Genomic DNA, 15,673 nt, shown 5'->3' with positions numbered 1-15,673 from the left:
GTAGATATTTGTCAGGGTATTGTAGCGTTTACTGACATTAACATTCCTTTAAAGCCCTCCACCACTTCTAGATTTTCTGCCATTTCGTGAGAGTGTATAGTATATATAAGACAAATATTATAAGTCTCTCTGAGGAAAAGTATTTTGGAAAAGTATTATGTTGATAATTGTTCCTCCTGTCGTGACAGTTTTTTTTTTATTTTACACAGTTCTATGTAGTCGTATGTAGTACTATGGAGCAAAACCTTCACTGGCCTCCCTCCCTCTGCTCCCCCTTCTCCTCCAAATTACGTTACAAAATTTTTAAAAGAACGTAGGGATTTAAGAGTGTGTCTCAAGGTCTGGGAAAATGCAGTAATCATTTTATCTGACCAAAAAGAAGATGCAAATCTGACAGTTTTCTGAAACACACTGAACAAACTCGTTTGTCAGACAGAGAAAATGTTGAGTGGCCGTATGGTTGAGTGAAAAGTCAACATGCTGATTCCTCAAGTGAGATAGTTCTTAAAAAAAAAAAAAAAAAAACAACACCCATGTGGCTTACATTTATCCTCCAGCTATGAGCCGAATTCCTTTTTAATGAAGTGAAACTGTTCAGATCCGGTTTTACCTGTTCTTCCACTTCCTGTTACGCCTGTTACGCTTTTCTTTTGCTCATAATCTTTTTTTCATGCATTTTCTTAGCCCAGTTCAGAACACAATAGTCATATAAGCAAATACATCCCCTTAGCATAAAACTAGTGCACTCAGGTTGTAGTTGTTGTTTTTAGCACAAGTTTACCTCCCTGATCTCCTGCTGTTGGTTGTTTCTGCTGTAGTTGTCTACTCAGTTCAAGCTGTACTTAGACTTAAAGCTGTACACAAAGTGTTGCCATCAAATGTTATAGCTTTCCACAACAGCTAAAATCACCTGAGAAAGAGCGTGATTCTGAAGTAGTGTTTGCCAGGATAGACAGAAAAACCTGCTTGACTTCTGTGCCCCTAGTGTGTTTTTTCCCCCTTTTTTGGTCCTTCAGACGCCCTGGCTAGTGAGATTCAAGTCACAAAGATGCTCATCTTAGAGTGGGTATTTTGGAGAATGTGTCCAAGCGTGCATGTTTCAGATTTTTTGCATCAGGATAACATAACGACTCGTCTTTCCTTAAGCTAGTTTGTTGCAGCATTTCTTTAATGCAGTCCTTTGTGATTTATCTTTGCAAACTTTCTAAACTATGCCTGCCTCGTGCCCTGTACAGCACAAGGCACCAGAAAAGCTCTGATACTTCAGCATAGCAAAAACATGCAGTCAGTACTGGAATGTAGAGGAGGAGGAAGAGAGATTTGAAAGAAAGGGAGGTTCAGTCGAAGCGTAGCTCCGCTTCCCCCTCCCCCTGGGTCTTGCAGAGTATATGAGAACAAGTCATTTTCATTTATCATTCATGTTGTTTGAGCCTCAGTTTTACTTCAAGCCTTGTTGATCAGAAATGCTGAAGATGCGCAGATGCAAGTTCGTTAGGAAGTTTATTATCCTCTGAAATAGCCAGCAGCTAAGCACTCTTCTTGCCTAGCTGAGTTCATCCTTTATGAATAAATTTCCCAGCACTGACCTCCGAGGTCGCTCTCCCTGATGATATCATTGTGCTCTGCCTGTGGACAGGAATAATTGTAGGCAATCCTCCCCGGCCGTGCACAACGCACCTACAATGTATTCGTCTTAGCAGCCTAGTCATCCGTTAAGCGGCTTCTGAACCACTCAAAATGTGTGTGTAATGGGTGGAGGGCTGTGAGCAGAGGGGTGACTTATCTGGCATTTTTTGAGCACCCCCACTGCCGGCTGTTTGCATTATGGCAGTGAATGGAAACGCGTTTTTCTCCGCCCGATTCTGGGGAGGAATCAGAGCGCCAGGGCCCGCGACACCAATCCTGAGGCAGCTTCCTTCGCTCTCCTTCGCCCTGCATGGGGAGCGTGGGGATGTCCCGAAGCCAGCGCTATGGCCTGCTTGGGGAACCTCTCGCAGGTTTTAACAGCACGACCTCCTCAAAGGCGCCTCACGTGCTTATCCCGAGAGCGCCTGCTCGCTCTCCCTGTGTCCTCCCCGGGCTCTTTTGTTTCCCGAGCCTGCGGTGTGCATCGGGACCATCTTTTTACCATTAATTGAAGCCATAAGGGCTGAAAATTCATCTTGTGTGAGTGAAAGCTGTGGGCTTGCCACAGCGCTAGCCCTTTAAGAAATGCTTCAAATACCACTTGTGCACTTGACAGTGCCAAACACTTTAGTGTCTGGCTTGATCTAACCTCCAGATCATCCTTCAAAATAAATAGCTTGCTTGACACAAAAGAAAGGATAAAGCCAGCTTGAAGCCTGACTTGGAGTTCGAGTATATACCCGTTTCCACATGTGGCGCCGGCCGGGCACGCGGGTTGCTGCTGGACTGCCTCCCAAAAGGTGCCGTCGAGAGGGCAAAGGTGCTGCCGGGAGTTCACTGCTGCAGACTTGTCTCTGGTACTCCCAAGACCCATAATTTCTCCTTATCCTCCTTGTCCCGCGTAGCTGCTCCTCTGGCCCGTCTCCAGCGCGGATCGCACCAGGCTGCTCTCGGCCGCTCGGAGAAGCAGCGGGTAAGGCACGCTGCAGATCCCTCCCTTCCTCCTCCTGGCAAGCTCACTTAACTGTTTGCCTCTTGCCTACCAACTACCCTGCACGACTCTACCTGGCTTTTTTTAAGCTCCGACTGTCACCGCGCCGGCTCTCCTGTGTTTACAGGCCCGCCGCAAACCGAGTCTGCCCAGCGCTCCCAGCCAGCCACAAGGCATTGCTCGGATGTCGTCTGCTGCTGCTGCCGTTACTGGAGCACATGAGAACCCGATACATGGACGGAGGGCCTCAGGGGAAGCAAAAGGTCTCTCCTAGACCCATCCGTCACCCCCTAGCATTTTACAGCTTCCCCCTAAGGCAAAAAAGAAGTAGGATGATGCTGTAATTTGAGATGATAGACGTATCAGGGACAAGAAAGTCTAGTTTAGCCTGCAACGCAGCAGAGCGGTGGTTTTACATTCCTTTTCCGATCACTTAACATCCTTATTGATATTATCACAGTTGTATATTTACATCATATGACAGCTAGATTTTTAATATGCTTGTCCTCAGACAGAGGTTCTCATTTGCTAAATAGTTTGTTCCCATGTTTTGGGCCCTGAAATATGGGCAGAGAGGTTTTGGAAGAGGAGATGACATATCACAGGTAGGCCTGTATTTATTACACTGTCTGGAACCTGTGTTCATTTGGCTGTTATTTTGAAATTCAAAACTGATGGGTGGAGGGAGGAGAAAAATTTGTATTTCTTCCTCTGTATTCCCTTCCTCCCTCTTTCTTAACAGCTATATACACCCTGGATTTCCAGCTTTTTTTGTTTTGGAGCATCTTCCTGCTCTTCTGCTTTTCTTCAGGGGTTAGTTTTCAGTTTGCTTCTATTTCGTTGTAGAAATTTTTTTTTCTAAACGTTTTCTTCTCTCCGCATCACCTAACAAAACTAGTAGTTGTGGGATGATCTACCCAGAGAATCCCAAATTTCTACTGCTGTACAGCATCATTCCTACAGGAGAAAGCTCTTTCACCACAAAAGCCAGAAGAAAAGAGAGCTAAACAAAAGGGAGGCGAGTAGCTGAAAGACCAGAGTCTGAATTTGCAAGCTAATGACTAATTTCCCTAAGTACATGCCCACTCCTGATTGTGTCTAGATTAGATTCTTAGATTGCTTGGGGCAGGTATCTGTTTTTAAGTGCCTTGCACCTCTACGTCATAACAGAATAATTCTGAATTGTGCGTGGGACCCTACGTGTAGCTAGTGAGACCTATCTATCCAGGATTAATTCAGCTTCAGTATTCTGTTTTTGAGGGGAACGCAACAGCTTGAAGTTCATAATTAACTTGAACATACTCTAGATTTTCCTATCAAAACAGTGCATCATTAACTTTATCCTGTTTACTGTCATGTAAAAGTTAGAGATCCCTGGGACTCTTGGCATTGCACTCCACTGAGCGGATACGTATTTAACAGTAGCTAATGCTGTGTATGTTGTAGGGGCCCTACTGTAGTATTGAAGGCAGAAGGATTGTAGTGTTTTAAAAGAAGTCAACATGAGTCTTCGTGTTGGCAAGTTTTGCTGAGCCTGCTCTTGCCTTTCTGAATTGTTTTAGCGTGTCTGCTATTGTACAGGGCAAGTCCCCCCTGAGCATTGTGATACCGGCGGCGAGCAGATTCCTCCACCCAAAACTTGTTGCGACACATCTGTTTCATATTGAGACTGCTGGTTTTCTGCTAAACCCTCCAGCACAGAGGAGTCTTTGAGACATTTCTTCTGCATTCCAGCTCAGAGCTATTTGCTAGGGGAAGAGAAAGCGATGCTGTGTCCTTCATGAAAAAACAAAAAAAAAAACCCCAAAAAAGCAGTGACTACCTTTTGGAATGCAAGTGCCTTTTGTAGTAACCCACGTGAAGGGGAAGGCTGGAGAGAAGACAGTGCCAGTGCTAAGCTTCCTGGATGGAGTAAATGTGTTGCTTTGGCTCAGCGTGGTATCTTAGTATTTCTTCTACATCCTCCAAGGTAGTTTGTTTGCTAGTTCACGTTTGCTTCCCTCTCGTTTTTTGTTTATTTATTTTGTTTCAAGTCATGTCTTTAGCTGTGCTGAACTGTCTCTTAGCATATAGATTTCCTATAGTAGCACTGGAGTATATAGCATATATAACCACTGAAGAGAGACCTAATGTGTCTTTGTCACTGGCAAAGGTGTTCTTATTTTGCAAGATAATCTTCTGGAGTTAATGATAGGTAATGTGGCCAGTGGCACTAGTGTTGGCTCTCCTAATGAAAAATGTATGTTTTAAGTGGCAAGACAAATTCTAGCTAGATATTCCTTTGGCTTTTATTTACGTATTTTTTTAATTCAGGAATTTATATATCATGTAAGTGCAATTCAAGATTTAAGATATTTATTTCTCTGCTGGAGAAACAAACAAACAGAAAGTACCCATTACAACAGTTCTAGTGAGAACTGATATTATTATAGTGTGCCTTTGTTCTTAATTATTTTGTCCCAGGCTGCATGCACTAAAATACTTCCTGTTGAAATTGGTTACTAGGTAAACGATCCCTTTAATATTTAGGAGTGCGTTTTTGGTAGCTCTTGATTTAACTAAGGCTAATTATCCTTCTTGCCAATCATTTTTTCAGTCTTTTCTGTCCTGTCTGTAGATGATACGTCAGCAAAAACCTCATAGTAGCGTTTGAATTAAGCTTGCTGGAGGGGAGCAGGATGAGAAAGCAAAATTTTCATTTCATTTCATTTCATTTCATGTTTTTTTCTTTGAGATTCATTTTGTTGTTGGCAAAGTAATAAAATCATGAGCTTTTAATTAAAACAATAGTTTGTCTGAATTGCAAGTACATAATTTTAAAGTAGCTATATGCATTGAGCTTTCTTCTTAATTATGAATCGAGCCAGAATGCTTCCTGTAACATGCAGAACTTTGACATAATTTTCCTTGAAACACCTACAGCTGATGCAAATGTACTGTTTATTTCTGTTGTATGCACTTTAGTTATGTTTAATTCATTGTATTCTTAGATTCCTACTGTCTCTCAGACCCTTCTGACTCATGTACACAATATATCAAAATCTAGTTGATAGTCACTCTTGTACTCAGTCAGCAGCCACTAAGAGGTGTAATGGTACTCCAGCTGGAAAAAGCTTTCAGAAGTAAGGGATCTAAGCCAACCAAAAAAAAAAAAAAAGTCACATTAAACCTTTTAAATTGTGGCCCTCTTCTAATTTCTCAATGTCTTTTTTGTTAATTAATAGTAAATGGCTATATATTCTGCTCGTTTATCCTTCAAACTTTGTTCTTCACACTTTGCCTTCATTCATCCCTACATATGGTCCGTATTAAACATCTCTTGCACCATTTGCCTTACGTGCTTGCCTTGCAAGCACTGTTCCACAGACACACGTGCGAATAAGCATGCAATTGTGGAAAAAGCTAATCCTGCAAATTCTTTTTTGTCAGATATTTTGTTGCTCCTGTCTCTGTGATTGGTGCATAATTGGCCTGGGAGCGCCGGGCCGTCCGCAAAGCACACGCAAAGCTTCTTGGACGAGCCCAGCTCACTGTCCAGGCCGACGTGAAGTCTGAAGGTGCCAGACAGCGCGTAAAGCGGGGAGCGGAGCTGCTGCAGCAGCACCTGCTCCTTGAAGGCCCGCTGAACTAGCCCCCAAAGACACCAGTCATTAACGAAGGAGCTCGTTAAACCTATTCCGCCACTAAAGCATAACCTTCCTGAAAGGTTTATAGCTTCTTTTTGAAAAAACGTTGTTAGGCTAATCTAAGTAAACTCCGTGGAGTTGCATCTAAATGTCCGTGCTGAAAGTGGTGTATATCTACAGTGCTCTTTCTTTGAGGGAGAACGCTTTGTTGTCCTTTGTCAAAGAAATTTCCATTAAAAAAAAAAAAAGAGAGAGAGAGAGCTGAAGGAATAGGGAAGATCTTTAATCCACTGGTGGTCGTTTATAGATATGAAAATAACACAGGTGACTTAAATCCCAGCTCCAGGAGGAAGCATAACAAATGGTAGGATAAGTTATTTCTCCTGCGTAAGAGTAGGAACCCAAATCATTCTGCGCTCTTTTAAAAGTTGGGCGATATCTTTTATTTTAATGAGAACCATATAGGCTTTTGTGTGTGTTCAGATGTGCAGAATAAATTGAAACTTGCATTCTGTGTGCTGTCACACATTAGGCCTGGAATGTAGTTGTACTTCTGGCCTGGTGAGATCAGGTTCGGGTTTTTTTTGTTCAAACATAAGCGTAATTCATTCTTTATAGTCAATTGAACTTCAGCATTTTTCAAGCCAGCTGCCAGTTGTGATACGTGCACTACTTGCATTGTGGTGCATTCTTTTGTCTCCTGGTAGGAGATTGTGAACGCTAGTCTGGTGACCTTAACCTTTTCCAGAGGTAAAAATGAGACCCTTGTTTGTGCAGACTAAAGTTTTCACTAAAGTAAGTTTTCAATTTTTTCCTGCTTTTTCTTCTTTTTCTGTTATCTGAGAATAATGTCTTCCTTTTAGGTATGTGAACTTTGTATAGCCTACTAAAAGCAAGGAAACGCATTTACGGGCCTTGGTACCAGAGACGAACATTTTTCTTGTTTCCATTCACGAAAGAAAGGTCACCTTGTCATCCATGACAGTGGTATACTCATAGTAACTTTCAGATAAGAATACGAAGGGAAATGCATCCTTACCTAAGCAAACAAGTCGCTCTTAAGAGAAGGCTCACTTTTAGGTTTAAATTTTGCTCAGTGCCATCTTCCACTGGGATTTTTCTCCTTTTTAAATTTTGACAACAAAGATGTGACTGTGTCGTAACAGCATCCTAAGGGCGGAAGTGTAGAGTTTCTTTTCTCTGTCTCTGTCTCTCTCTCTCTCTCTCTCTTTCTCTCTCCTTTTTTAAGGAGTTTTAAATACTCAAATTTGATATGTGGCTTAAATTTATTGAGTATTGGCACTGTAAACTATCATGAAGATCGAATCAGCTTTGTAACCAGTTGTGTATAGTTTACGGTTAAAAGAAGAATGGTTTGTAGTGTTCTGACATGCTTTAAGGGACATGGTTGTATTATGTCTTGTTTCTTTTCAGCATGTTTGAGTGTTTTCCTCCTGTTCAGAAATGTTTCTTCTTCAGCTTACAATCGTGTTAGGCAAAATGACTTATGTATTTTGTATTGAATGGCTGAATTGGAAGGAAATACTTGGAAACAATCTAGTTTCTTCATTGAAGAAACACGTTAAAAGAGAAACAGAGAGACAGAGATAGGTTATCCAGTGTTATTAGGCAGCGTTTTGTTTCTTGCAAAATGGACCAAATCAGTTATTTCCAAATTAGACTAATTTTGGATTCGTTCTTATGAGGAATGTTCTTGAAATATCTTAAGGGAGGGGGTAGAATTGAATTTTTTGACTGCTTGCCTTTGTCCCTTGTAGAATGCTAAAGTTGTCTGCTTGTATGAGATAAATGTAGTTGCAAATCTCAGTAATTTTTGTTTATATTTCAGCAATGTGAAACGAACCAGTAATGGCCTACCCTTGGGGCTCATAGGAAATTCCTGCAATAACAGTCATGATTATTGATTTTTATGGAGTTTGAGCTGTTGGTGAGGACTTCATTTGGAATAGTTTTCTATTACTGCCATATGTGTTTAAAAAACCTTATTTCTTTCCATTAGAATAATTTTTCTCTTGTAGTTGAAGGAAGGGACTAGTGTAATATTCCAAAATCATGGTTTATGCTGTTGCTGTGGCACCACTGGACATACCCAAAGAAAGACAATGTAAAAGCTAGGTAGAGTATTTATAGGGCAGTTTGTCAGCTGCATACCAGCATTTTGAAATAGGCATCTGAAGTTCAGAGTCTACTGTATTATATCCTATTTATAGATACCAAATCTGGAAAGTTATCAATCTTTCAAATGTTAAGAGAGTAAAACTGTTATGTCCCGAGAGTCTGAAATTAGTGTTTTCAGAACGGTTGGAACAGTAACTGTCTAACCAAAATACTGAGCTTTTTACATGACTATTGAAGATGTTTATGATTTGGGATTTTATAGCCGTTTATTTCTTCATCCATGGTGTTACATTACAGACTTTTGGGGGTTGTTTCTCGAAACTGGACCCTCTCCTACTCTTCAAGTGTTTTTCTTTTTTTTTTTTCCCTTTAATATATTGCCTTCAGTCACCAGATGAGAATGGAGTAGATGCATTTATTAGTCTAGCATGAAAAGTCAACATCTGTTGTGCTTTAAAGCAGATTTCCAAGTGAATCCAAGCAAACTGTAGAAAATCTGTAATCCTAATGAGAGGATGAATTTGACATAATCACTGCTTTTTAGTGAAATAATTTTTCTGCTTTATTGGGAGATAATTTAGTGGAACATGCCCAAAAAAGGGGAGGGGTCTAAGGAAAATGTAACATAACGATTATAAAAAAGGAGCAGGTGAACTTAGCCAGGTCTGTTATTCCGATATGAGCAGGTCTTGCAAGTTGATAGGGTAAAATCCTGATCTGTGGAAAACTGTCAAATAAAATGTTAAATATGAAGGGAGTTTTCTCTCTTCCACCTCTCCATCTCCAGGAATCAAAATGAAGAGCTGGATGAGGAAACTGTTGAGAGACAGAAGCGCATAAAATATGGAAAAGACTTGATCAACCTAAAAGAAAGAGCAGCCGTGGCTGGTCTGTAGGCACTGCTTTCCACTACGTGTCTTGCCTTCCTTCTGCAACTGACAGAGGAGAGAGGGAAGCGTATGGGCTTCTCTGCGATACAATAAAACAGGGATTATGCACTGCCTTTTCTCAACTGTCTTCCTAAACTTGGAGCCTTTACTCGTTTTGGGGTATGGTAGAAGGAGATAATATTTAAGTGTAGTTGCAACTAGTTGGATAAGAGAAGAAGGGAAGATCTTTCTGAGAGTTTTATGCAAACATGCTGCTAGCTCTTGATGTTTACTCTAGTCAATTATATGTATATATTTTTTATTGGGAAACCTTCTGTTTTACAGGGAGAGGCTGGGATTTCCAAATCCTAGGTGTATTTTGAGATCTGTCACAGAAAAGTGCTAAGTATCAGTAGTATTAAAGATAGGCCTGCAAATATGCATTTAATTTCTAAATAACAGATGGATTTTTAATTTTTCTTTCACCTCACCTGGAAGTGATGAGCAGCTCCTTCTGACTTGTCAACACCCTTTCAACAAGACTGATTTCACGCTAGTGTTTTCGTAGCATTTTCTGTACACAAAAGTGGGCCACCCTCTTTGAAACAAAACAGAACCACAGGATACTCAGATGAAGGTTGTCAATGGAAGTCTAAACTTCCCACCTCTAATTTGTCCTTTTTTTGCAGTTTCCTTTTAAAATGGTTCCTTCTTGGGAACTTTATGGTAAGTGTCTGAATGCATCAGCAGTGACTTTCATTTCACCTCCTTGAGTCTCTTCTATAGCAACATCTGGGAAATTCATTTAATTTACTTCAAATGTGAAATTACTTTCAATTTGTCAGGCATCAGCTTTTAGCTTTAAGTGTGTAACTCCCAAGTGAAGCACATATCATTAGTTGATATTCTTTCAAGAGTTAAAGTTTGAGTAACTAGCAGTCTAAAACTTAGCCAAATCCAAATATTTTGGTGACCATGCTTTAATGGTTCCTCAGATTACTCTATGATAAATGGAAATAATTAGGTAGTATATCGCAGTGTTGATTATTACAGCATCATTTCTTTCTCAGTTAGAAAGCACTGTTGTAATAAAGCTCACAGGAAAAAACAGCCAGGCAAAAGTGTTTAGTTTGCTTTGCATTTTCAACTGACAGTTTCATGGTGCTTTGGAATGGGCTAGAGAAGAGGTAGCAATAAGATGTAGCCTTTAATTCCCGAACATTTGGGGTGTAAGCAATGCAAACACCTCATATACAGCTACCTGTCTTAATGTTATAGTATGCAATTTACTCTCCTGCTTCCTCTGTTCTTCCATCATGTTCTCCCATATGCCAACCACTATGGTACGTGAGTATCTATTGCATTTTCTCCACCTGTCTTGGAGGTATGCATGCATAGAGTGGAAATTAATTTGGCATGAAATGCAAACAGTAAATAAGAATTAGTGTTTGAGCTTACCTAAGCAGTGGAAGGTATCAAGTGGTATTGTCATTCTAAAAGTACACAACAGCAACTGATCCCAAAATCATTAGTCCGTAACTAGCCTTGTGCATGACTCTTCGCCAGCCAGCCCAGCCTCTGCACACACCCTGTAACACAGCTTGGCTGTGCATGAACTTCGCTATGTAGCAGCTGAGAGAAGGAGGGACTGGAAGAAGACAAGAGACACTGCCTTTCCCTCTGCTTTCCTCCTATGCTCCTCTTTCTCCGCCACTGCTGCAAACATCTGCACAGCAAGGTGCTGCGGCAGAGAGCCATGTGGAGAAGGATCCGTGAATCCCAGGAAGGCAACAGGCAGATGGGATTGTACTAGATTAAGTGGTCACACGTTCAAGGATATCAGTGAAAGAGCAGAGGATTCAAATGCCCTAAACTTCACTTTATTGCTATAGTTTCCATTCTGTGTGTGTGTGTGCGTGTGTATATGACAGAGTGAGAGAGAGAGAGAGACAGATTGAAATCCCTCATGGAGGGATCCCTCTAAGATCACAGACCTCTGAAATAGCGCTGATTCCTGTTTAGAAGGTTTCATACTGCACGGTGTGATGATACTTGTTTTCTTGATAGTGGCATTGGCAATGGGATATTGCTCTTCAGTAGTCTTTGCCCAGGCTTCTGCTTTCCCAAGCAGGTTAACCGGTATATTGGGTTTTCCTTCTGAAGACCCTCTCCTGTCTCCCTTCTAAATGAGACCAGTAGTAAGCCTCTTTGGTGAAACAGTGAATTAAAGCCACTTAAATCCTTACTGGCCTGTCAAAACTGTAAGGAATTTAGATACAGACAACCAATTTCCATAAAACGGTGTGCTTTTTTCTGCCCCCCCCCTTTTTTTTAGTTAAATGAGCTGATTCAGTACATGAAAGGTGAATGGGAAGGTTTTTAAAAATTCCAGAGTCGTCGATCTGCGTTTGAAGTGGTGCTGCCGACCTCCACGCTGTCACATCACAAGGGTGTCAGTGATTGCTGCATCTGGGCAATAAAACAGGTGCCTTGAACATGTCTGGAATTTGAAAGGTACACATCCTCTCTGGAGCATTAGTTGCATCACTTTGTTTAGATGGCTTGCTTAATTCAGAGTTAATTATTGAATTCATGCTGAAAAACAGTCTGTTCATCTGCTGCTACCCAAAATTTCAGGGAGGCTGAGTAGTGCAAAAAAGTCATTTTGAGGAGTGATACTGAAATGAACGTAATTTTCTTACCTTTGAGCTCCCTGCTTTCATGGCAAGTAGTGCTTAAACTTTAACCAGGTGCACTGGAAGGTACTGCCAGTAAATGCTGATGAGTTCTGCAAGGAGGGAAATGATAAATAGAATATACGGTTATAACTACATAACCCTTTAAAAACCTCTTTTTCCAATTATGCTTCGCGCAACGAAGACTGTAAGCATCCACGGAAGATGCAATTTTCTGAGCTGCAGGGATTTATTGATTTATTATAATTTTTTTTCCCCTCCTTCATGGAATTTGTAGGGAGGATTAACTTTCACTTAGATTCAGCCGTCATTTACCACCACTACTATCCCCCTATTCTCCATCCAAACGTGCTGCTGAAATGTGGCAGGTGGTTTTGCCAGTAATTGCCTGCTATTTCTTTCTGTTTTGAATGAAAATATAGAGTACAGTGGCCTTCCTCTCTCATCACCAGAATACTTCACAGTCTTGTGGTATTGACTGAGAAAAGGCAGGATAGTGGGCTCCCCTTTAAATTGGAAAGCTGTATTGTCCTGCTGTACATTCCCATAGGAGCCGATAACTTAATTTCAGGGCAATAAGCTTCTGACTCCAGCATTTATTTTTCATGACGTACAAAACAATTTTTTTAAATGCCCTGAATTTTTCTGAATGAAAAAGGAAACTGCGCAGAACCTGTGGTAGGGTTCACGTTTGGAGAACTGAAAGTGAGCTACGGCTGTTTTCTGTGGGTGGTAGGGAAGTTTCTTTTATGGTATAAATATGTTGATCTCGTTTGGAGGCCTGTAACCATGCTCTGGGACAAGGTGGCTTTTTTTTTTGGCCCCAGCTGTGCTAAACACTATTATAATTAGCAGGATGGTTAACTTAATCAGGGCACTTGGCTCCGGAGAGCGGTGTTACAGAGTGCACCATAATTAGCATTTTTATTCCTTTGATCCTGAGTGTGCTCTTTATTGACAGAAGTATCAAGAGCTGGTTTGTTTTTTTTTTAACACTTCAGGAGGCGGAAATATATTTTGCTGGTAAGATTACAGATTTATTAATGAGGGATTTTTTTTTAAATACAACCCTCCCAAAGGGAGCAGAAGGGGAAACGATTGGCATGTGTGCAGAGGTGGCGTTGGGCCTCAGTCTTCTGCACAGTGGTGTTTGAGCAGGTACATGGCCAGTAACCACCGCTTTGGTGCTTGGTCCAGCTGCGTGCGGGCCTCTGGAATTGCAAGGGCCATTTTCATAGTATCCAGACAATTTTCAGCTAACGCTTGCTCCGGACTGTTAGCTATGCAGAGCTGGGTTTTAGTCAGAAAAGGCTCTGCGTCCGTGAAGCTAAGGAGGAGGAAGGCGGAAAGTTTGATCCGCTTAGCAGAAAAACACAAGGGTTTGGATAATACCATTACTGCTGAGGCCTTCCATGCGTGTCGGTGGTAGCAATTGCTACAGTCGCTGAAATACAGGCAGCCTGTTGTACGTGCCCAAGAGAAACAGGTGGCAAAAGTGTGCAGCCGAGCAGATGACTAATTTAGTAATGAAAAAAACATAACATTTACGCCGTCAGATGAAATTCTGAAGACTTCCAAAACTTGCATCTGGCATAACCAAGCGGAACAAAGACGAGTTGTGTTACACCCACCAAGGACGACCGCGCCTGCTGGCAGGCTGGGTCGTGCTTTTCCCCGAGGGTCCGCGGCAGATTTTCCCTTCCCCGCTGCCCTCCGCGTCTCGGCTGCGCGGGCTGCCAGCGCGCTGCTCTCCGTGCCCGGCGTGCGCGGTGCCAGGGGCAGGCGCAGCCTCGGGGACGTTTGGTAGAAGAAGGCGCTGCCTAGCTTTCCGAGACAGCCTTAGCTGGGCTTGGCGAATGTACTGCCCCCTGTTCCTGTTCTGCTGTGGGATGCCTATAACGCATCGTACCTCCAGCACGTCCGCGCCGAATTGGGTACAGTTTGTCTCGGTAGGTTTTGAGCGTTTGGCAACCGGGGACAACACAGGTTTATGCACGAGATATATATATATATTTTTTTTTCAGCTTTGGGATGACATTAGCTCAGCTCTTGGTGGACAGGCCATAAGAAAGTGCATCCTTCATATTCAGGTTCTATATGACCTCATGCATTTTTAATATTAGGAAAAAAAAAAGAATGTTTATTACAAACGATGAGAAATGAAAAGCAAATGCAGGCCAGCGTCCCCTTGTAAGAACACTTTGTAGGTTTTTACGTTTCCTTTAGGAATATCTGTCCCTTTCCAGGCTTTTACAAAGAGTAAGACGTATCATACTCCTGTATTCTTGCATTTGTATCTGCTTTGCCAGGAGAAAAATTGTATACTAACAGAGGCTGTAGAGAATGCAGCCATCATTAAGGGACTTCCTATGTTATCCTTGACTTCACTAGATTACTTTTATCTACTCAAGATGAACAAGTAATTTTTAAAACATTTATGTAACTAGGTTTTAGGTCAGTAGCAGGTTAAACGGTTTATTTAACTAAGCTTTCCTGACAGTGAAAATATGTGGAAAGACCCTCTCTCAGTATTTTTTCAAGATTATTTTCATATCAGCGTTAAAGCAGCAAGCCATCTCCTTGACAGTAGACTTGGAAGATACCCATTTTTTTAGGGACATGATAAAAACAGTATAATCTCTTCCAATACCCATACAAAGCCAGCGATTGTCTGTTTTTGCTATTCCAGTTATTTATGTAATTATACTTAATGCCACACAGATTTGAGAAGAAAAAGAAGTTGTTGCGGCTGCTTCTGATTAATATTTTTCCATCCTGAGCTTGTAAAAATAGTAAATGCCTCTTATAGTGGTGGAGAGAAGAAAGGAATATAGATTTGCAAACAATTTAGCAGAGGAACTGAACCACAGGGGGGAGGATGTGCCTTTTTTGAGTCTGTCTCCTGTCCACATAAACACATGATTCTTCAAGTTCATGGACTGCTAGGGAATACTGCCGTAGCATAATACAGCTCCTAACATATTAATAGCTTAATTAAAGTAAAAGATGTGGTAGCTTTGCAGTTGATTTCAAAGGTACAGGATTTAGCTAGCCTAAACCTGGATATATCTGGGCTGTCCTGCGTTACCCCGTCCTTCTGTGTTGCTCTCTTGGCAAAACTGTTTACCTGTTTGGTGGCCAACAAGTGTTTTAAATACTGACGTCCCTCCCATACTATCCTGCTTAGCATAGCAAGGGTAGCCAAGGAAAAGGAGCTGCGGCTGGCAAGCCCTTGCTCTCCATCTACTCCCACATGCTGGAGTGATCCCAGGCTGCTTTGAAAAGCAGCCCCCTGCTTTCAGGCTGCAGGGTTAGGGGAGCTGTCTTATAACTTACAAATTTGCTGTGTTCACTTGTGCTCAGCCTTAAGTATTTGGATTACTTCTTCATGGTGTCTGAAGAGGAGGAAACTGGATATATATCAAGTTTACAGCAAAGGGCTCAAGCTAGGGGTTCAGATCAGGCTCAGCAAAGCTGATGTATTCGTATAAAGCAGATTCAGGAAAAACAGAATTGTGTAGGCCTGCTCAAGAACTACATCTGTGCTGATAGGTTTTATGATGGTTATGATCATCTAGGTTGCTCAGCTAGAGTATTATACACTTAAGAAATGCACTACTTCACTCAGCCTATACATTCTGCTTGAGCTAGATAATATCATTTTAAAAAGGCATCCAATCTAGAATTTTTAAAGGCCTCTCAGGTGATGGCAGATTTACTGCACGC

The 15,673-nt window shown here is 41.6% G+C and overlaps 1 protein-coding gene across 8 annotated transcripts in view; it reads left to right on the top strand.

The window, feature by feature from the left end:
• Positions 1-15,673, top strand: part of PLXNB2 (plexin B2) — a 258,439-nt gene that overhangs the window by 107,075 nt on the left and 135,691 nt on the right. The gene's annotated exons all lie outside the window — the stretch shown is intronic.

Source organism: Struthio camelus, chromosome 1, assembly GCF_040807025.1.
Source record: "Struthio camelus isolate bStrCam1 chromosome 1, bStrCam1.hap1, whole genome shotgun sequence".
In the NCBI taxonomy this organism is placed as follows: Eukaryota; Metazoa; Chordata; class Aves; order Struthioniformes; family Struthionidae; genus Struthio; species Struthio camelus.
Note: the sequence above shows the minus strand (reverse complement) of the source record. Positions and strands in the feature narration are given on the sequence as shown.